At 40.4% G+C, this 21,906-nt stretch overlaps 1 long non-coding RNA gene across 2 annotated transcripts; it reads right to left on the bottom strand.

The window, feature by feature from the left end:
- Positions 1-12,238: 12,238 nt before the first annotated feature.
- LOC114472333 (uncharacterized) lies at positions 12,239-16,806 on the bottom strand. Of its 2 annotated transcripts, none has more exons than XR_003675078.1 (6): positions 16,704-16,806; positions 15,658-15,782; positions 15,494-15,581; positions 15,320-15,422; positions 13,793-15,206; positions 12,239-12,520 (listed from the first exon to the last, which is right to left on the bottom strand). It is a non-coding gene; the product is annotated as an uncharacterized LOC114472333 (long non-coding RNA). The 2 variants fall into 2 exon arrangements; XR_003675077.1 differs by having other exon boundaries at positions 15,692-15,782.
- Between the last annotated feature and the right edge of the window lie 5,100 nt (positions 16,807-21,906).

Raw genomic sequence — 21,906 nt, 5'->3', positions numbered from 1 at the left:
CATTTATTACAGACTTTACATCCTTTAACACTTTATAAAGCAGTGTATATTTGTCGAGCTTGTGATTGGCTGGTTTTTCATGGTGACTTACATGGTTCCTTCCGCTGTGGTAGACGTTAAAATCTCAGTTATAAACTAACAGAACGTGTAACTGTGTCCCATCCTGCTGCTCTTTAGGAAGATAAACTGTCTGTCACATTTTACAAGGTATTTGCACCAGTTCTTAGTTTTTTTCGCCGGAACGTCTTCATTCATCATCTTTTTTCTGAGTTGTTTCCGGGTTTGTTGCCGCTGTCGGGACTAATCTCGTGAGGACTGCCACCTGAAATGGCCTGAGTGGCAGTTCTCGCGAGGCTAGTGACACCGTTCAGTTCAGTAAGGCATCTTTTAATTATTATTACATTAAAATATGGGATATTTACGGGAAAATAATAATACGGGAAGATGGCAGGAAAGAGGGGTAAAATACGGGAGTTTCCCGGCCAAAACGGGATACTTGACAGGTATGGATCTCCCACTAAAGCACCCAGCCAAGAAATTGGCGCCGAGGTTTCTGGGTCCTTTCCCAGTGACAAGGCTAATTAACCCCGTCTCTGTCCATCTCTGACTCCAATCTTGCTGGAGAATCCACCCCACGGTCCACACGAGCCGCATAAAACTTATGCAAATCGGCCCACTGGTGCAAGTGTGGAGTAGAATAAACCTACCTTGAAAGTTAGAATTATGGTTTATAATAGTAGGAAAATTTAAGGTAGCAAAATATTGTACGTAAACGTCTAAGTATTTACTACGCTATTTGTGCGCATGCGCCTGTAAGAGGCTTTCACGCGTAGGATTATTTTTCCACCATTCCACCCGGAACGGCGAGACAGATGCAGAGAAATGCCAATATTGCTGCAGAGGGAAACGATATGGCCTAAAAACTTACCTATTCTGTATGGTTTGTGAGGCGTATATGGTAATTGTGACTTTTAAGTTTCACTCGTTCATATTTTCTGCCATTATTTGTTAAAAGTGCTGTATGTGGACAATTAATACATTGTTAGTTAGTTAGTTAGTTAGTTTTTTGGACCCATTTAATGACTGAATCGAGCTTGATTAATATTATTTGGAATCTGTCTGATTAGAGACACCATTTGGTGATAGTTTGTGTCTGAAATGTTTTTAACTTTTGTAGTTTTTACTGTGTCGGGTTACTGGAAAGTTGGCTTAACACAATCAGGATTTTTGGGCCGATCACCGATCAGTGAGTTTTAAAAAATCGATCACCGATCCGATCGTATGAATTCAGGTTGGTTTTTTTTTTTTTTTTTTAAAGCAATGATCAAATTCCTTTGGTACTACCAGATTCATGAAAAATCAAACGGTACCATGTTTAAAAACCTGAATGCATCCTTGTGACTGTGAGGGAGTTGAAGAGTTGAATAATTTCCATGCAGGACCTGAACATAACAGAGCGTCATGGCTCCAATTTTTATAATGTGATGAAGACCGAGTACTTGAAGGTGTAAATGTGAGTTAAACCATTTAATTTAGTCCCTGAACAGCGAACTGTGTCAACTACAAGAAAGTTAAAAATGAAGTTGCGGAGGCAGATCACACTGGAACTACGTGAAGCCTCCATCAGCATTAGCCGAGCAAAAACATCCCAGATAGCACGCATACGTCTCGCCAATGTTGGTCTCAGTTCGCGCTTTGGCATTCTACTTTTAATGCGTCATTTTGTGTGTTTTTTTTCCACCAAAATTGTAGAACGGTAAATTGTCACTTCCATAAAGCTGTTTTTGTGCTGGCGCTCTTTTGGCTATGTTGCTGAAAATACATTTATGATCATGAACTGTGTCTCTCTTTATTTTGTCCACACATAATAAGCTATTTAGTGGTAGTATGTTGTTGTTGTTGTTGTGATATTGCCATATTTCTATCAGATTTCAGTAAATACTCAACCATGATTTTTGAGATATTTATACTAATTGAATGATGAAGGTGAGGTTCATAAACTTGAGTCCAATAATGAGGATGAGGTTCATAAACTTGAGTCCATTAATGACGATGAGGAGCATAAACTTGAGTCCCAAATTGCAAAAATTACAAGCAAATGTGGGTTTTAGGCTCAAACATACTCGGGCATACATCGCTCTGAGCCAAACAGTGGTGCTTACGTTTCAGTAAGTAATTATAATAAAGACCACAAAACCCTTTTTTTGTGGCCAATGCTAACATGATCATCTGTAAGTGCTCGTTGATTAAAAGCAGGTGATGATATTGCCCCAATTAATATTCCCTCCACCCCCACCCCACCCGCACACACGTATATCAACGTGAACGCGCATAGCCGACACAAATGGAGGCGCATTGTAGCAGCAGACAGTGCACAGCTGCTCCTCCCCTGCCCACCAGGCAGGTAACGCATAAATGAATGGATTTATTTTTCTCTGTTGTGAAGTAGCCTGTCTCAACGCCACACAGCTGGGCATAAATTAGCCGACTGTTCACCTGCTTGAATAAAGTTGAAAAAGGTAAAAAAAATTTCCTTTATTATTGTACGTAAATGTCTAAGTATTTACTACGCTATTTGTGCGCATGCGCCTGTAGGAGGCTTTCACGCGTAGAATTATTTTTTCACTACACCACCATCCAGACCCCCCACCATCCCACTCGGGACAGTGGACAAAGGACCAAACAATAAATAACATTATTTATTTATTTATTTGGTTAAACTTATTTGGCTTTTCACATCTCCATGTCTCCCAATTGTATGCATTCATCTGGGGAAGACATGTAGTAACTCCACACTTTTCCGTATGACTTGCATGTCCTTGTAAAGAGTGGTTCTCAAATTGTTGTTTCTCACTAGGTATCAGCGTACCACTAGTAGTAGATGTACCACAGTTTGAGAATCACTGCAACTCCAGCTACGCTTCTCCTTGCTCCAGGAAAGGAGAATCGAATTAATACTTCCTGCTTTTCCTTCAGCCTCATATTTTCCCACTCACGTGTGAATGGGCTACAGATAACATTGAGCTCGGCATGGCTAAAAGCTCACTAACCCACTCCTAACCATTGTGTGATTGTGCAGCAGCACCTTTTAGGATCTGAAAAGCTCTCAGATCCTGACCTCTGACCTGTCTCTGCCTTCCTGGAAGCTATAACTGAGTGCCAAAGCCATACTAACTATTCATTTAGTTAGTTAACTAACCCTAACACCCTTTCTCTTAAACTAATTTTATTTTATTTTATTTTTATTTCATTTGTTTTTTTTGTTTTTGTTTTTTTTGTTTTTCCCTTCTTTTCTTCTGTTCAGGTACCAACCGATCCCAAGAGAGGTTGCCAGGTGCAGGGAGACTACCCTCCCCTGACCGCCACAGAGAATCTCCATGATATCCTCATAGGTGACTTTGTGATCGTGCACAACCCGAGACGGAAAGGGTGGACCGCCCAGAGGTGGATCGGCCCTTTTCAGGTTCAGCTTACGACCCACACGGCTGTGAATGTGGCAGAGCGAGCCACGTGGATTCACGCATCACACTGCAAGAAGGTGCCAACACTAGCCAACCCTGATCAGAGGCGACACCACCGCTGATCGAGGAACCACAGTAAGGAGACACGCCTTTGGGGGCTGTTTTCATCTTTTCGGGAGCAGTGCCGAGGAGCGTTTTCTTTTCTCCGGATCGGGAGCAGTGCTTTGATAAGCTTTTGTTTGCCTTGAAAGTTGCAACGGAAAAGCACAAGGAAAAGCCCTCGGGGGGTCACGAAAGCTGACCTTTTTGGCGAGGCATATGTTCTGTTGAAATAATTAAAATCCAACCTTGAGGACGTCGTGGGAGAAATACTGATCACAAGCCCTTCCGCTGTGATCATTGAGGAACAGACTGAAGGATCTTCATTTGCCATAATTTTACCGTGTGATTTTGCTGATATAAAAAAAAATAAATAAATAAAAAACTTTTCCTCACCCTCCGCGGGCGGTCTCTTTTTTCCTCCAAGCTCGGGTCCTCTACCAGAGGCCTGGGAGCTTGGGGGTTCTGCGCAGTATCTTTGCTGTTCCTAGAACTGCACTTTTTCCTGATGTTGAAGTCGCTTGGTATTGCTATGTCGACCACAACGGCTTTCCATGATGAGTGCCTCTGTGCTATCCTTTAGTCCGGCTCTGTCTAGCCATTGGTAGGATTTCTTGATATCCGCCACTTCAGTTATGTTTCGGTGGTACATCCCGTGTAGGGGCATGTCCTCCCATGACGGAATCTCCAGCACCTCATCTTCTGTTCCCCATTGTCTGAGACATTCACTGAGCACGCCATCTGTTGGAGCCTTGTCCTTGATGTACTTATGGATCTTGGATGTTTCATCCTGGATAGTGGCTCTCATGCTCACTAGTCCTCGGCCTCCTTCCTTCCGGCTAGCGTACAGTCTCAGAGTGCTGGATTTGGGGTGGAACCCTCCATGCATGGTTCGGAGCTTTCGCGTCTTAATATCTGTGGTCTGTATCTCATCCTTTGGCCAGCTTATTATTCCTGCAGGGTATCTGATTACTGGCAGGGCGTAGCTGTTTTTTGCCCAGGACTTGTTCTTGCCATTGAGCTAGGTTCTTTGGACCTGCCTTACTCGTTGGAGGTATTTGGTCGTAGCCGCTTTCCTTGTCACCTCTTCGAGGTTGCCATTTGCTTGTGGGATTCCGAGGTACTTGTAACTGTCCTCAATGTCTGCTATTGTTCCTTCTGGGAGTGAGACCCCTTCTGTGTGGACTACCTTCCCTCTCTTAGTCACCATCCGACCACACTTCTCTAGTCCGAATGACATCCCAATGTCTGCACTGTATTTCTGGGTGGTATGGATCAGTGAGTCGATGTCTCGCTCATTCTTGATGTCATCCATGTAGAGGAGGTGACTGATGGTGGCCCCATTCCTGAGTCGGTATCCATAGCCAGTCTTGTTGATTATTTGGCTGAGGGGGTTCAGACCTATGCAGAACAGCAGTGGGGACAGGACGTCTCCTTGGAATATGCCACATTTGATGGAGACTTGTGCAAATGGCTTGTTATTGGCTTCAAGGGTGGTTTTCCACAGCCTCATCGAGTTTGCAATGAAGGCTCTTAGAGTCCTGTTGATGTTGTATAGCTCCAGGCATTCAATGATCCAAGTATGTGACATTGAGTCGTAGGCCTTCTTGTAATCAATCCAGGCAGTGCTCAGGTTAGTATGTCGGGTTCTGCAGTCTCGAGCGACTGTTCTGTCTCCCAGGAGCTGGTGTTTGGCACCTCTGGTACCTTCACCGATTCCCTTCTGAGCTGTGTTCATGTATTGATCTTAGCTGCTATGGTGCTGGACATGAGCTTCCACGTCGTGGAGAGGCAGGTTATTGGGCGATAGTTGGATGGGACTGTACCCTTTGAGGGATCCTTCAGGATCAGGATTGTGCGCCGTTCGGTTAACCATTCAGGGTGATTCCCATCTCTCAGCAGCCGGTTCATTTGTGCTGCCAAGCGCTCATGGAGTGCCGTGAGTTTCTTAAGCCAGTATCCTGTATCATGTCAGGGCCTGGTGCTTTTTCATACCTGAGGCTCTTTCTTGGACGTCTGCCACTGTGATGGTAACTGGATTCTGTTCAGGGAGGTTGCTGTGGTCCTCTCTCAGAGCCACCAGCCACTGTGCATCACTGTTGTGTGCTGCCTCCTTCTCCCAAATGCCTTTCTAGTACTGTTCAGTTTCCAGCCTTGGTGGGTCTGCTCTGTTATTGTTACCCTGCCACTGAGCGTACACTTTCGCTGTTTGAGTTGCGAACAGACGATTTACTCATCTGGCTTCGTTGTCTCTCGTGTATCTCTTTAGGCGGCTGGCCAAGGCTTGGAGCCTTTGTTTGGCAGTTTCCAATGCTTCAGGTATGGGCATCTGGCTGTACCTTTTGGGTACTTGCTTTTTCATTGCACCTTTCAAGGCCTCTGTCAATTGACTCACTTCTCTCGGTGCTGCCTTGATGTTAGCCTCCAGCCTTCTTTTCCATGGTGGGTATTTCATCTCATGGTTGCTCTTATGATAGCCAAGCGTCTCTAGGATCACTGCTGCTGTGGCGTATATCAGCTCATTGGTTTCAGTGATGGTTGATGTAGGAATTGCTCTCAGAGCTGCATTCACATCTTCTAGGAGACTTTCTGACGGTACTTCTCTTAGCTTCTGTAATTGGCTTCGGGGTTGTCTGCTGGACATTTTTGACATGATCTTATTTTTTCAGGTCGGTCGCTGCCTTGTTCAGCGTGATTGTACTTATTGGGGCTTCGTACCCAATCTCCATTGGGGGGGCTGGTGTTAACTCCCCTCTGACCTGGTGTCCTGGCTCCCCGTTGCCGGAGCATCCACAAACGGCAACGTTTGTGGATGTTGGCACACTGAGCTACTAGTTGTTTCGCTGTGAGTTTGGACTGTGGGTTTCGAAGTAACCATTTCACCCCCATCCTCTGCATGTAGCCTCCATTTGGGACATTTAATGTTTGTTATCTCTTCAATAGGTTCTCTGACTGTATTAGGATGGGGTGCTTGTTGTTTAGGATAAATACATTCTTCCACTGATCTGTCAGTAGGTATCCTCAGCCAGTAGCGGCATCCCTCATCCGCATCACTTTCGCTCCTGTCTGCTTGGATCTGTCTAGACATAGCTATTGATTTTCTTTGTCTGTTGCATGTTTTCTTTGTAGTAGATGGTGTACCCTTAGGTAGGGTGAGTTCAACAGGTAAGTCGTTTACCAGGAGCAGGAGATTTTGGTGTAAGGTTCTTGTTTGTCTTTTGTCTCCAGTTTCAGCAACAACAACATACACTGGACTCTCTGTAACTTGCTCTTTGAAGATGTAAATAGTTTTCTCCCAAAACGATCTCAACTTCCCAGGTCCTCCACGTTCACTGAGGTTCCTTACTAAAACTCTGTCTCCTGGTGCGAGTAAAACTCCTTTCACCTTTTTGTCATATGTTATTTTGCCCCTTGCACTTGATTTCTTACTGTTTTCACTGGCAATCCTGTATGGTTCTGACATTCTTTTTGCCCACTTCTCAGCATATCCTCTAGGTGAGTGTGTCTCCTCTTTATCAGTGAATCCAAACAGTAAATCGAGTGGTAAACGTGGATGCTGGCCATAAAGGAGGAAAAATGGTGAAAAACCAATAGACTCGTGTCGTGTACAGTTGTACGCATGTATTATATGCGGGAGGTGATCCTTCCACCGCAGTTTGTCGTTATCTGTTAATGTTCTCAACATCTGAAGTATTGTAGGCTTGAGCAAATCTAGTGAAATGGTCAATGACAACTAAGATATACTCATAGCCTCCACGACTAGTTTCCAAGTGTAGGTAGTCAATACACACTAGCTCTAACGGGAAAACGGATGTGATGCTACTAGGGATGTAACGATTCACTCAACTCACGATACGATTCGATTCACGATACTGGGTTCACGATACAATTCTCTCACGATTTTTTCATTTACAAAATGGGACTGTAGACAAATTTTTTTTTTGGGAAAAAAACTAGAAAATACTATATTATTTTCCTTTTATTTTTCATTGTCAAAAAAATTCCTTGGTAAACTATTCAAAACAATGCAATTTAACTAAAAATAAATCTTTAATTAAATAAATAAAGGAATAATACAAATGAAAATGAAGCCTATTAATTTAAATTCTGGTTCTATAATAAACAATGCAAAACTGCATAATAGTTCTTTTTCTTTTAAAAGTGCAACTGAAAATGTATTTTGTGCCTTAACAATTGGAGTTGGACGGAAAAAAACCGTCATTGCACTGATTTACGTCATATTTGTTTGGACCAGCAGAGGGCGCTGGTAACCCAGTGGTCGGTTGGCATGCAGATATCTTGCAGTGAAGAAGAGATGCTATGCTAGCAGACAGAGCTAATAGAAAAACGTGACTTTTACAGATATTCAAGTAATATTACAGATATTCTTTCGGTGCTAAAGGGGTAATGAATCATTTACTAACATATTTAAGAGTAGAAGGCAGCCAGAAAGAAAGTGTTAGAAGACTCCGCCCGCCGCCAAAACTTCCGGATAGCGCCCACTGCTGGTTAAAAAAAGGTACTGCGATTCAATTGTCAGAAAATCGATATCAACCGTGATACCTATGAATCGATTTTTAACTGCCTTACGATTAATCGTTACATCCCTAGATGCTACACATGGGAGCTCGGTTGTGTGAGACTGGTTTCTTTGACATGATGCATGGACATTTTTGAGTGACGTCAGCTTCAACATCTTTAGCCATGAAGGGCCAAAATAATCTCTCCCTTGCAAGATGTAACACTCTCTCTGTGCCAATGTGACCCATGTCACCGTGTAACTGTTTGAGAACTAAGTTCTTGTACTTCGCAGGGAGCACCAACTGTCTTCGTTCATTTGATTTTCTGTACAGGAGGTCATTTTCAAGGTACAACTTGCTCCACTCATGATGTTGTAACTGATGTCTGACCCCTGGTCTCCAATCTGACCTCCTTGAATCTTAAACTCTCTACGATGGAGATAAGACAGGTCTCTTAAGAAAACAACATTGTCATGTGTTACATGTTTTGAGCGTGCAACAGGACCTTTAGCTGAGTGTTGTACTACCTTTCTACTTTGTGACCTGGATTGTGTCATTACCGGTGACTGAGATGCAGACTGATTAGTGGATGTGGGCATGTACTGCATAATTTTCTGATTGAGCTCTTCATAACTCTTAAGTATCTTCTGCAGTTCCATGTCATTTGAACCTGTACCATTAGCATCTGTATGGTGAGTTGCACTACCAAAAACAGGCACTCTCTCATTATTATCATCATTATGTACATGTAAAGCTAACTTGACATTACCATTAGCTTGACTCTGTTTAATACCGTCATCACTAAGCTGATCATTTGAATTTACTTTGGCTACTATTTGTAATAGTGAGTCAAATACCTGACTCTGAATGACTTCATCCACTACATCTTTCAAATTCATTAAGTGTGACCAACCCTGATCCTCGGATTCTACCAAGGACTTATTGCACATGAAATTGCTGATGTATTTGAAGCAACTGTCTTCATCCCCCAACTTCGGTCGAGCCTGGTCCCCTTCTACCATCAGACCGAGAGCCTTGACGATCTGGAACAGTTCATCAGCAGATAAACTGAGCAGGTTTTTCTTGATGCTCCACACCAAGCTTCTCCTTTCATCATCTGACATGACTGCTACCCTCTTCTTTACTCTTGGTCACGAAATGTTGGTCTCTGTCCAGTCTCTCTTCCTTAAGGGTGTGAATCAGGTAAAGTAAAGTTCTTATTTCTCATCTGTTGCATAGCATGATCATAAAGCAGGCAGCAACGACAAATCTTCATCAGATGACTGCAAGGCAACCATGGGATGGGATCCTCTGATCATTCCTAGTCCAAGGTATCAGTATGAGTAGATCAGTTCTAGCCGCAGGGTAAAGGTGATCCCGGACGAGCCCCCATAAAACTGTAACAGGCACGAGGTGGCACCTGGAAACAGCTTAAGTAATGTCTGTAAAAGACAAAGAAAGCACACTGAGCTGACTGTAGTTGTTCACTGCTCTCTTGCTTCTGCCAGATTTCTTTATGAAACAAATGTTTAAATACCAGAACGCAATAAATATGTTTTTTATTTAAATGCAGTTTAAACACTTAGATACAACACAACGTATTAAATCCCATCCCACTGTTCAAACACCAGGTCATTATGGTAAAATTACCTAAATTAACATTTTTGCTAGTGCGCAATATTCTCAATGGGTAGTGTTGTGGTGGTCAAGACCGGTCTTGGTCCCGAGACCGGTCTCGAGACCAAATTTTAAAGGTCTTGGTCTTGTCTCGGACTCTGAAGCATTTTGACTCGGTCTTGTCTCGGACTCGGGATGCCCGGACTCGGGATTTTCCGTCAAGACCGTTCGAGACCAGCACTAAATTACTGCTTTTTTATAATGTGATAATAACACGGAGAAGAACGGGATAAAACAATCTTTTATTCATTATTTAATCCACCCCGTATAATGACCACAACCTTCCTTAATGTGACTGAGTAACGTGTGTGACACACTCATACGTGTGTGACACACTCATACGTGTGTGACACACTCATACGTGTGTGGCTACGGTGTCAGTTTGGACCGCGGAGCGCAAGGGAGATATGAACTAATCACCGGTAAAAATCCCAGTAAAACTCCAGATAAACTCCTGGTAAAGACAGTAGCTCTAACAACTGGTAAAATGATAAACTGATGATATTACAGCCTGTGAAGGCTGGATAGGGGACGCACTTACTCTGCTTCTGGGTCCTAGTGCCAGCCGTGCGGTGAAGCCTGTTCTGTTTACCGTGTTTACTGAGGTCCGTGTGTGTTTAATAAGTTCGTGTGTGTTTGATAAGTCTGTGTGTGTTTAATAAGTCCGTGTGTGTCCGTGTGAAAGTCTGCATGTTTATGCCTCCGTCCATCCACTCTTTTCATTATATCCATGTCTTTTAAAGCTTTATTATATAATGTCGGCTGTAGTCCGGGCCGCCGCCATCTTGGTTTATGTCGTCACCAGCGCGTCATCGCCGCAGAGTTGCACTAGCCCAGAATGACTCAAATAACTGTAAAGAGGTCTTATATTAGTCTATTTTCTTTTTAAAGTGGTGTTTTTTTTGTGACTTTAGAATCCAATTACATGTATGTATATAATATGTTCCCCACAATATAAACAGGTTCACAATATAATAATTTTTTTATAGTTTCTGTTTCCACTGTATCCAGAATAATAATAATTCTCAACAATAACTATTGATTAATTTGTTACATGACTTTTCCAGGGTTTGAGTTTGTTTTATTTAGTTTCACAGCTACCTGTAGCTCTATGTTTTTTACACTGCTGACAACTTGTTTGTAGTTTTATTTCAGAAAGTTTCACTTTTACAGTTACAGTTGGAAACCTTTGTTAATTGAATATCCAGTTATATTACAGCAACCAAATTAAACTATATCAACTAAGTGAATTAATAAAAATAACCTGTGTGAAGGCTTTTTCAAACTAAAAAATTATCTTGTGAACTCTGTGACCTGTTAAACCTGAACAACTGAAAGAATCAGAATCAAGAATCATTATTTCTTGGCAGAAATGCTTTTAAACACTTGCTGTACATTCAGCTGACATAAAAATCTTGTTTTCAAATATGTAGAATAATTGTGAATTTATCAGTAGCAGTAGTAGTTAATTTTTTGCAGGCACCTTTTTTTTTTGTCCGTCAAATGTATTTAAAATAAACTAAAATTAAAGAGAGATGTTATTTAACTGTTGAACCTTGCCATAATTTTATTTATTTATTTATTTTTTTAAATTGAAAAAAAAATGTTCTTGGTCTTGGTCTCGGCTTGTCTCGGTCTTGGTCTTGACTCGGTCTCGGCTCCCGAAAGTCTTGGTCTTGTCTTGGTCTCGGTGCATTCTGGTCTCGGGCAAGTCTTGGTCTCGGATAGTGCGGTCTTGAACACAACACTATCAATGGGAAAAACTAATATCAACTGACAATTACTAGATAAGCACATAACATGTAACTGATGCAAAGGTCTTAATTTTATACATAAACAGGATTCATTATCTATTTCTGTATTTCACACCGTCTCAGGAGTGGTTTTAACCAACTAAAAATCTAAAAAAAAATAGTAAAACTGAAAGTTAGCAGTCATACACGAGGCACTTCACTTAACATGCTAGCATTCATAACCGTAAGTACCCTCTCACACATAAACTGAGCACAGGGTTTTAAAACCAGTAAGACGTGTACTGTGATCATATATGAATCATATTATGAACGTTCTATATTTTAAACTTCAGTTACTAACCTGTAAAAGACAAAGAAAACACACTGAGCCGACTGTAGTAGTTCACCGCTCTCTTGCTTCTGTCAGACTGAAGCAGAGAGCAGAAAGTTCGCTCAGTAGTGGAGGTGCTGCCCCCTTTTGGTTCATTCAGGATCACCTTCAACATAACTTATTTTACAAAAATACAGATATGTTTGTATAATAGTCATTCTGAATAACAAAACACAATTACAAAATGTGACAACACATTTCGGTGTGTCACACTTTCAAATAATCTTTATTGAGGTAATGGTATTAATCAAAGTGAAAATACAATAAATGTAATTTGTTTCACTTACCACGTTTTAATTATTTAAAAAAAAAAAAAAAAATCAAGTTGTAGGCAACAAACAATGAACAAAGTCCTTATAGAATACAAAATAAATAACTTTATTTACACAAAGTAAAAATAGATGTACAAATCAACTCAATATATATTAACATTTACTTAAAAAATGATTGTGGGTTTTCTATTAGAAGGGGCCAAAGCCTGATTCTATCTACTCCAGAATCAACACCAGTGCTGTGGAGTTCATCATGAGCTGGAGGTTATGGGCTGGTAGTCCTGGTTCTGCTGGTTCTGGTCCATGAACCGTGTCGCTGACTGCTCCGTGGAAGAAAATCTGCATTAACATCTTCCTCCTTTTTTTCCTGCATAGAAGCATTAAAAATAATATTTGAATTTATTATTTATTTCAGCAGTCTCCACAATAAGAAAATACAAAAACAAACAATTGTGTAATCCTTAAGCTAAAGTGTGTACGTTGAAGCAAAGCTTTTACAAACCTACCTTATAACAATAAAACTAAACAAGGCTCTCTAGATAATCACACAAAAATTTTTTAGCTTATATTACTATTTTAACTATATATTCTACACAAGTTTTATATATACAGTGTATACATTCACATCAAACATATATACATAAGTACATACACATGAATGTATATATGCCATGTACCTGGTGAAATTGTTACTCTTTCTTATACTTACTAACAATATATGATTTAAAAAACTTTTAAAACTGATTTATGTTGTTTTATTTCATCCCTTACGCAGTTCCATAATTTAACCCCTGATATTGTTATACTCATCCTTTTGACTGTTGTTCTAGCATTTTTCATCTTGAAAGGTCGTTCTCTTAAATTATTTTCCCCTTCTCTCTCTAAAAATCTTTTCTGCAAACCTTTTGGAAGTAAACCTTTACTTGTTTTATAAATCATTTGGACAGTTTTGAGTTGGATGAGATCTGGAGTTTTAAATCTTTTTTTTTTTTTAACAATAATCCATGTGTGTATTCTTTGTATCCAGCACTATGTCTGAGTCTGATGGATCTTTTTTACATTATAAATAACGATTGGATGTTCGTCATGTATGTATTTCCCCAAACCTCTAGATAGTTCCTCAAATATAGTAAAACAATTGTACAATAAAGAGTGTGCAATGCTTTTTGATTAAGAATGTGCCTGCTTTTGTCCAGGAATAGAAAACAATGTTAGTTCATAATAATAGTTTCATTTGTTCATAAACAAATTATATTTTAGGATGGACCAACAGATAATATTGTACATGTTTGCATAGAATGAATGAATCTAACTTGATTTGTTCTGAGATGAAGACGAGCTGAGATACAGATGAACCTTTAAATCCAACTCTGAAATGAGCAGAAACTTTGTTACCACATAGTTCAGTAATATTATTACATGACCATTATGTAACAATAAGGGATGTTCTGAATACAGGTTAATAATATATTACTGCTGCTTTCAGGAATATTAAAGCATTGTTATCGTTTCTTAGCTAACCAGCGGCTAACTGGCTAGCCTGCACCACGTTAGACGTAACGTTCATAGTATTAATGAGGGAATTTTGTAGCAAGTTAATATTGGTAGTAGTTTAACAACAGGGCGAAATAAAACTTACCAAGATTAGTAACAGTTTTACAGGACAAGCTCCTCCATGGCTGTAGTTCTGTTCGGTCCGTGGGGCTCCGTCCTCTTTCCCCCGAATCTCTTCAGACATGCACAGTACCAGGAAACAATGTTCTCCTCCTCTGACCACTGCTCTATCTTCTTGAACTTACTTTGGACTCACTTTTAAATATTTTTTGTCGGATTTGCGCTAACGTGACCAGCCGCTCGCCAGCTTAAAAAAATGGCTGCTTTTCATTTTTGGAGGATCGTGGATAACTCCGCCTAAACTTGAGCCTTTGGTGCATCACTCAGTTCTACCCACCTTATCTCGTTGCATGCGCAGAATATCCGCATGAGAAATCGCTCTTGACAGCAGAAATTTTTGCAAATCTGAGTCCATGTCTTCACCTTGAAACTGACGACTCACTGCCATGAATGGGGCTCAGGAGCAGATATATTTGCTTTGCAAGCCCTCGCAAGAGTTTTTTTCTTTTTTTCCCTTGAATTTATTTTTTCTTCATCATGTCCCTTTCGGGGCTCCGTACAATTCTGCTACACAAAAAAACCATTGACAACAAATTACATCTTTTTTTAACAATTAAAACTGTGTTGCCTGTCGGAAAGGCCGGCCCTGCCACCCATAGTGAGGATGAGGTGCACATATACAATTGAGGCTCATAATGAGGATACTGTGCATGAGGAGCATAATCTTGAGTCCCATAATGAAGATGAGGTTCATAAACCTGAGTCCCATAATGAGGATGAAGAGCAAAAACTTGAGTCCCATAATGAGGATTAGGAGCATAAACTGCAGTCCCATAATGAGGATTAGGAGCATAAACTGCAGTCCCATAATGAGGATGAGGAGCATAAACTTGAGTCCCATAATGAGGATGAGAAGCACTAACTTGAGTCCCATAATGAGTCCCTTAATGAGGATGAGGAGCATAAACTTGAGTCCCATAATAATAAAGAGGAGTATAAACTGGAGTCCCATAATGATAATGAGGATTTGGAGCATAAACCTGAGTCCCATAATGAAGATGTGGTTCATAAACTTGAGTCCCATAATGAGGATGAGGTGCATTAACTTGAGTCCCATAATGAGTCCCTTAATGAGGATTAGGAGCATAAGCTGCAGTCCCATAATAAGGATGAGGAGCATAAACTTGAGTCCCATAATGAGGATGAGAAGCACTAACTTGAGTCCCATAATGAGTCCCTTAATGAGGATGAGGAGCATAAACTTGAGTCCCATAATAATAATGAGTATAAACTGGAGTCCCATAATGATAATGAGGATTAGGAGCATAAACTGCAGTCCCATCATGAGAATGAGGAGCATAAACTTGAGTCCCATAATGAGTATGATATACATCAGCTGGAGTGTAGGATGCAGAACTTGAGGATCCAAACCAGCAGCCCTGAAAGAGTAAGAAAAGACTGAGCTTTGTGCAACTAAGACGTGACCATGGGGAAATAAACTTTTTCCATCCTTCCTTTTTCTCTCAGTGTGCAATTCACTTCAAAAACTTACCCAACTTATTCTGTCTGATTTTTAGGAATTTGTTTCTGCATTTCCGCTTTGTACTTTTCTTTCCTCTTCTCAGCAATTGTTTTCTTCTCTTTCTCTGACACTCCTGCAAAACACCAGTGAGTTCCCTGACTAGGGTGAAGCTGGGATATTTACTCGTATTTGAAATGTATTTACCAATCGTGAGTCCAGTAGCCAGCTTAGCATTAGCCTTGTTGATACAGGGAGTAGATCTTCCTCCAGTTGTCTTGCTATCAGGCATTTGCTAGTTATCATAGGAATGTAAGCAGAATGAGGAAGACAAGAGGCATCAAATTGTGCAAAAATGATTGTAAAAATACCTTTCTGTCATCATTGGTAAAGATCTTTGTGTACCTTTTTCCTCTCCTCTCTGTCTGTTTATTCTGCATCCTTCTGTTTTTCAGGATGGAGAGCAGGTTCCAATGTTAATCACACCAGATCTGAACTGTAAAAAGCATTTAGATTAAAAGAAACAGAACAAAAACAAAATTAACCATTACGGATCATATTAACCTGTTTAATGGGTACAATGACTTTATCCTGGTTCTGAATGAAAGGTGTTAGAATTAAAATTGATTTCAAATTAAAACTAAAAAAAATTATTATTTTTATTATTGTTGTTGTTGTTGTTAATATTATTATTATTATTATTAGACAACCCTCCAGATTTTGAAGTTTTCAACATCCTGAGACAGGAGCGTATGAAAAAATTTTTACTTAAAGGGGACATATCATGGTTTTAAATCCTTCCTTTTTACATATACCTGCTGCACTGTATATATATATATATATATATATATATATATATATATATATATATATATATATATATATATATATATATATTTATATGTATCCTATTTATCCTTTATTCTCTATCTATCCTTTATTTATCCCTCATCCTTTATATTTATCATTATCATTATTATTATTGTTGCTGGGTTGTTCTTTGTTTTTTTTTTGTTTTTGTTTTTTTTGTTTGTTTTGTGCATCAACTACCAAGACAAATTCCTTGTACTGTCCTTAAAACTGTACATGGCCATTAAAAACATTTCTGATTCTGATTCTGATTCTGATATAAATCATACAGTTGTGGTCTATATAAAGCGGAACTGCAATGCTTGGGTCTGAATTCCTCATTATTATAGCTCCACAGACCCCTTTTCTACCCCTTTTCTGATGTGCTTCTAAGAGCAACTCGTTTTGGCGCGGTCTCTTTAAATGCAAATGAGACACTTCATACCCCGCCCCCTCTCCAGGTTCAACTCCACCCTGCTCGGCCATTTTTGTAGTTTGATAGAAGAGATACGGCTATGTAGCGGCACTGAATTAGTCATTAAAGTTTACAATATTACAAGGAACTCACTTTGATCACAAACACTTGTCACTGAGGATATCTTCTGGTCAATCTTTATGCGGTGGTTTCTGAATTCTAACAGTCTTTAGTGCAGTTCCTCATGTAGATTTTGTGCAACTTTGATCTTAGCCTGAGTTCCCATGACAACCTGTCAACATTCTACAGAGTTGCATTTATGACATGTCATAAAGAAACCATAAGCACATTATTAGACATACAGGTCTAAAAATATTGTAACTGTGAAAATCATTGAGCATTAATGGTAAAGATTAAAAAAAAAAAAAAAAAAGTTGCAAAAATGAAGTTGTGCAAATGTGTGTCTTACACTGAGCCAAACAGCTGTGCTTACGTTACAATAAGTAATTATTTATCATAATAAAGGCCACAATAGCCCTTGTAATGGCAATTTTATGTGTTTATACAATTGGCGTTTTGCAAAACCCCGCCCACAAATAGTCATCGTCCAATCATACGTCCAAGCACCCATTACTACTGTATGTAAACAGGGTCCGACATGCTCAGAGCAGGCACAATGGTGAAGCGGTGTGCTCATGGCTTGCCAAAAAAACGCCCGGATTGCCGGTGTTGTGCCAATCTACTCCCCCCATCAAAATCTGCACCCCCTAGCCGCGGGAGCGCGCACGCATTCAGCGACGGCGGACCAACGCGGTTGAACATGTTTTAAAACGGCATCTTTAATCACTTCTGCTGCTTTTTGAATGATGATAATAAATGATGTAATTGCCATGTATCCTATGCCTGTTTTTGAACTTTGTTTATGGAGACCTGCAAAAAGTGTCCTCTCAGCACAATAAACACTACATCAAGCGCAGGAGTATGTAGGCTGCTTTATTTTATTTAACGTACAATGGCCTCTTTAATTATATATTTTCAGCCAGCATTTTTAACCAGTCAAAATAGGGATCCCCCCATTTACAGCACAAATGTCACACAAACCTCAGCTGATGTATATTATATTGTAAAGCATGTCTTAATTAATAACTAGAATTAATTTCAGCACTTCAAATAGTCAAGTACTTCAAGTATTACAACCGTCTTGAGGCATAGGGTAGTGTTTGATATATTTATAATGGCTTCAAGAATATGGGGGAAAATATGCTGTACATGGTAAACACTGCTTTCAGTTCAATAAAGATAAGACATTGGATTTGAAGTGTTACAAGACAAACTAACATCAACTACTGCACAAAACAAGACATAATAGGTCTTCTGTGTACACTAAAGTAAGCTACGGGGTTCCTCAGGGCTCTGTGCTAGGTCCAATCCTCTTCTGTATCTATATGATCCCCCTTGGTAATGTTATGAGAAAATACTCTGTTAACTTTCACTGCTATGCTGATGATACCCAACTGTATGTATCAATGAAGCCAGGTGAGACAAATCAGCTATCTAAACTTGAGGCCTGTCTAAAGGACATTAGGGCCTGGATGGACCAAAATTTTCTTCTTCTCAACTCAGACAAGACTGAGGTCATTGTACTGGGCCCACGACACCTTAGAGAAACCTATGCTAGCCTAACTGCCCTAGATGGCATTACTCTGGCACAAAGCACAACTGTTAGAAACCTTGGGGTTCTATTTGATCAGGACTTATCCTTCAACTCTCACATAAAACAAACTTCAAGAACTGCCTTCTTTCATCTCCGTAACATTGCTAAAATCAGATCTATCCTGTCTCAGGGCGACGCCGAAAAACTAGTCCATGCTTTTGTTACCTCTAGACTGGATTATTGTAATTCTCTTTTAGCAGGCTGCCCGAGCAAGTCGCTTAAGACACTTCAGCTGGTTCAAAATGCTGCAGCACGTGTACTGACTAAAACTAGGAGAAGAGATCACATTACTCCTGTATTAGCCTCTCTGCATTGGCTTCCCATAAAATATAGAATAGATTTCAAGATTCTTCTTCTCACTTATAAAGCCCTAAATGGACAGGCACCAGTCTATCTCAAGGTCTGGCATGCTCGGTTGGAGAGAGGTTGGAGAGGGCGTTAAGAGAGAGGTCATTTAGGCTAGAGAGGGACCGGAGAGGGTCCCATTCCTCTTTCAAACACTCCCTCTATGTCTGCTTCTTCCCTTGTGTGTTTGCTCCTGTACTCCTTCTGGCTTTTGTCTTGCAGGTCCGTGGGATCCTCAGTGTGGAGTTACAGAGTCTCAGCGGCTCTGTCTCCACCCTCTCCTCTGCACACACCCAACACAGCATAACGTGGATGGCTGTTCATCATAGGAATGGGATCCACACAAGGTTCCTGCTGCTTAACAGAAGGTTTTCCTTGCCGCCATGATGAATTCATGTTGGGCGTGGGATACATATGTATGTGTATATACGTATATATATGCATATGTGTGTATCCATAAAATGAAGAGTCCGTCCTTAAGACTGCTCTACTGTAAAGTGCCTTGAGATACCATTGGTTATGATTTGGCGCTATACAAATAAAGATTGATTGATTGATTGATTGATAAACACACCTTTAAAAGATGCTACACAACAGTACCACAGTAAAAACTCACACTGACTCACAACGCTCACTGGGGACATCGGCTTGTTCTTGAAATTTAGAGATAAATGTAGTCGAGATCCTGTAGTTTCTGAGCAAACTTTGTCTCTCCACTCATTTTATTTCAGGGGCCAAACTAAGACCAGTTGTCACTTGGGCCACAGATTTTAGGCTAGAAAACAAGTAATTTCACTATCATGCCTTTGAGTCAACGACATTAATAATTTCATAATAGTGTTAAGTTGGTTTAAAAGTTACAAATGAGTTAATAATGTACAAGATAAATAAGTTAATTTCATGGTAAAATATGTTAAAATGCTGTGGTTAAAAAGAGTGATCAGAGTGAAGTTTCTCAACACAAAATATCTTTGTTTAAAGCAGAGTGGGTGCCCATAGGGCATAAACAATCTTTGATGTTTTTCTCGTGTAACAAGCTAGCAGTGCAGCAGAAACAAGGATGGAAAGGCCTGATAAACACGCTGTGTGGGCTCTAAAACCTTTAAACCTTTGGAAATATTCATCTTTGTGCGTATTGAATGTTCAGTGCACTTATACAGAGCCCAGAAATGTGTGGTTTTATTACTTTGAGTAAGTTTTGTGAACTCTGTTGTGTTTTCATTAGCCTGGTTACTAATGTATTTGATTTGTGTTAGCAAGCTGTTTGTTAGCATATCACATGAACAATATAGTTAGTAATTGCATTTATTTTTTTTGTTATAGTTACCGCGCACGAACAATGTACAACGTTGTCAATTGTCAACTTTGATTACAAGAGACCTCCATAAATGCAAGAAAAGCAAGCCTTATCTACGGGGATTTCTTTCATGGTTAGCTGGTTGTCTAGCAGCACACAGTCACGTGTTGTGAGGACAGCACAGTAAAAAGACGATTAAAGACGTTTAAACAACACAGAGCAACATTAAGCAACCATGAATTTACGCCCAGGAAAAAACTATCTGAGACTATGAGCTGCAAAATTATGCAGACGCAGAGAATTGTTTAGATGTCGATGCAGGGCAGCTGGATGCTACAGGCCAACCGTTGGACATGCATAAACTCCACCGCCATTTGACACCAGTTCCAGGGCTACCAGCAGGCGGTCTAACGCATCATCAGGGTGTTCAGCCGCTAAGGCCTATGCCAGGATGCAAGCAGCCAAAGCTCAACTAGCCTTTGCTGAAAAACTGGCTAATATATTAAAGCAGATTTAGATGCCAGACTTCACGTGCTAAAATCTCAACAAGCAGTGGCTGCAGCTGAAGTAGAAGCTGCTGCTTATGAACAACTTGAAAATCAGAGCGGGGAGATAAACATAAGGCCCCTTACTGAAGCTGAGCCTCTTAATACAGTACAATGAACCAGTGAATTTGTTGCACAACACTGTGAGTTACTCTTTTCTGCAGCTTCTGACAGGCCACGACTACTCAGAAATGAGAGACAATCAGTCAGTTAACCAGCTAACTACTGCTACTCAGTATGTTCCTCCTCCAATAAAACAAGAACAACAGGTACCTGGATGCACAACAAACACCCATCCGTTAAACCCAATAGCTCACACCTTTCAACCTCCAAACAACAACTCAGCTGAGTCAAATGGAGCACAAGATTTTGCAAAGTATCTCATCTTCAATCTGACAGCTAGAGAGGAACTGGACCTGCTCACAACTAGGACCAAAATCTTCAGAAAAGGTAAAAAGGATCCGTGCTGTACACACCCTCAATCCCTCTGCGGGTGTGAAAATTGTCTGGTAGCGCCTTGAAGTGTTATGGCTCCCTGGAGGCCATTGAGGATGCACTACTACAAAAGGTAGAAGGCTTCCCAAGACTATCAAACAAAGACACTGGTAGGCTAAGAGAACTTGGTGACCTCCTTTTAGAGATACAGTGTGCTAAAGCAGATGGTGCACTACCAGGTCTGGCGTATCTGGACACAGCTCGAGGCGTAAGGCCAATAGTAGAAAAACTTCCATTCAACTTACAGGAAAAGTGGACCACTGTGGGATCACAGTATAAACTAAATCATTGTGTGTCATTTCCCCCTTTTTTAGTTTCTGTACAGTTTGTGCATCAACAAGCTAAAATGAGAAATGATCCAAGCTTTGCTACATCGAGCCATAACACCATACAATCGCAAAGCTGCTGTGTCTGTTCACAAACAGATGCTGCAGATAAAACTCAAAGTTATCCTGAGCAAAGGAAAATGGAGGAACCAGATGGACAATGCCCGATTTATAAGGAACCACACCCACTCAAAAAATGTAGGATGTTTAGAGACAAACCTATTGAGGAACGTCAAGCCTTTCTCAAAGAGCATCGCATTTGCTACAGGTGTTGTGGTTCAATGCAGCATATAGCAAAATATTGTAAAATGGCAGTTAAATGTGCGGAGTGCAACAGTCCCAAGCACAAATCAGCACTTCACCCAGGTCCTACTTCTGTCCCCAAGAGTGACACATCAGAAAGTGAACAATACAAAGGTGAAGAGCAAACTGCAAACTCTCCTTCGGTTATCTCAAAGTGCACGGAGATATGTGCTCAAAGTAATGGCTCACGCTCTTGCTCAAAGATCTGCTTAGTGAAAGTCTACTCAGAAGTAGAATTGAATCAGTTTGTGCTTATGCTAAAACAATGTCGGACTCCGTAATTTTCTCTGGTCCCTTACCAAATCTGACCTGTGATGACATGTATAGCCAC

Source organism: Gouania willdenowi, chromosome 11 (genome assembly GCF_900634775.1).
Source record: "Gouania willdenowi chromosome 11, fGouWil2.1, whole genome shotgun sequence".
Classification (NCBI taxonomy): Eukaryota; Metazoa; Chordata; class Actinopteri; order Blenniiformes; family Gobiesocidae; genus Gouania; species Gouania willdenowi.
The sequence above is the reverse complement of the archived record's forward strand: the minus strand, read 5'-3'. Positions and strand labels throughout refer to the sequence as shown.